At 45.6% G+C, this 1,398-nt stretch overlaps 1 pseudogene; it reads left to right on the forward strand.

The window, feature by feature from the left end:
• Positions 1-403: 403 nt before the first annotated feature.
• The window catches only part of LOC112075104 (phospholipid phosphatase-related protein type 5-like), a 29,863-nt pseudogene continuing 28,868 nt past the window's right edge, over positions 404-1,398 (forward strand).

Raw genomic sequence — 1,398 nt, forward strand, 5'->3', positions numbered from 1 at the left:
CACGCTGAAAAACCTCAACACGGGCCCCTTAGAGGTGTGTTGCTTAGCCTCTCCTGTACTCCCTGTTCAACGCACGCTGATGGCCAAGCATGAACTCCAACACCATCATCAAGTTTTTCCGAAAACACAACGTGTGTAGGCCCTTGATCACCGATCGATGAAACAGCCTACAGAGGGAGGTCAGAACCTGCGAGTGTGGTGCCAGGCCATAGGGGGAATTACAAGTGCTGAGGGTGCTGCAGCTATACCGAATAAAAATATTGATACAAAATGTATAATCGGCAGCATTACCAAACCCCAATTCATTCCCGCGCATGGTGGCAGGACAACAACCTCACCATTCCAACATCAGCAAGACGAAAGGAGCTGATGCATTCTCTCTCTCTGTCCTCTTTTGCTCTCTTTCATTCTACACACTTCGGAAGCATATGTCACCGCGCTCAAAAAGGAATCGCCTCCTTCTCCTCTCCTTTTTCTCATCAATCGCTTCTTTTTGTTTTCCCATCCCCCATTCATCCACCTTACTATCCTTCGGTTCTCTTCAGTTCTCTTCCGTTCTTTCTAAACCTAGAACCATGTTCTATTTCCAGCTGGTGATCATGGCTGGGACGGTTCTCCTGGCGTACTACTTTGAGTACACAGACACGTTCCCCGTTCACGTCCAAGGGTTCTTCTGTTTCGACAAGACGTTCTCCAAYCCGTACCCCGGACCCGAGGACGACAGCAAGGCACCGCCGGCACTGGTCTACTCTCTGGTCACCGCTATCCCCACTGTCACGGTAAGACTGGACTGGAGTAGCCTACAGACAAACACACACACACACCTGGCGTAGCGTCACACACGTGGTGTTTGGACGGAGGTGTGTGTTTATAAGTGGGTGTGTATCCACGTGTCTTCTCCTGCTGTTTTGCATGTGTTTCTAACYTTCTTTGGAGGAATAATGCATAGATTTGTTTTATCTATTGAAGTCAATGTGTGCAGCACACACTTTATGTTGAGCAAGTGTGTACCATATGTATGTGTGTCAGTGAGTATGCAGCATGTGTATATATAATATCAGAGGTTTCTTCCCACACAGACTGGCACACATATGCTTTCAAATGAAATTGAATGTGTCACATGCTTCGTAAACATCGGGTGTAGACTACCAGGGAAATGCTTACTTACGGGTCCTTTTCCAACAATGCAGAGTTAAAGATGAATAAATATCTATATATACAGTATATACAAATAGTGACATGAGGTATAAATGCACAGTGAATAACAAATAACAAGTACAAATAACATGACTATATACAGGGAGTACCAGTACCGAGTCAATGTGCAGGAATACGAGGTAACTGAGGTAGCTATGTACATATAGGTAGGGCTAAAGTGACTAGGCAACAGGATAGATA

The sequence above is a fragment of the Salvelinus sp. IW2-2015 genome, unplaced genomic scaffold, assembly GCF_002910315.2.
Source record: "Salvelinus sp. IW2-2015 unplaced genomic scaffold, ASM291031v2 Un_scaffold2980, whole genome shotgun sequence".
In the NCBI taxonomy this organism is placed as follows: domain Eukaryota; kingdom Metazoa; phylum Chordata; class Actinopteri; order Salmoniformes; family Salmonidae; genus Salvelinus; species Salvelinus sp. IW2-2015.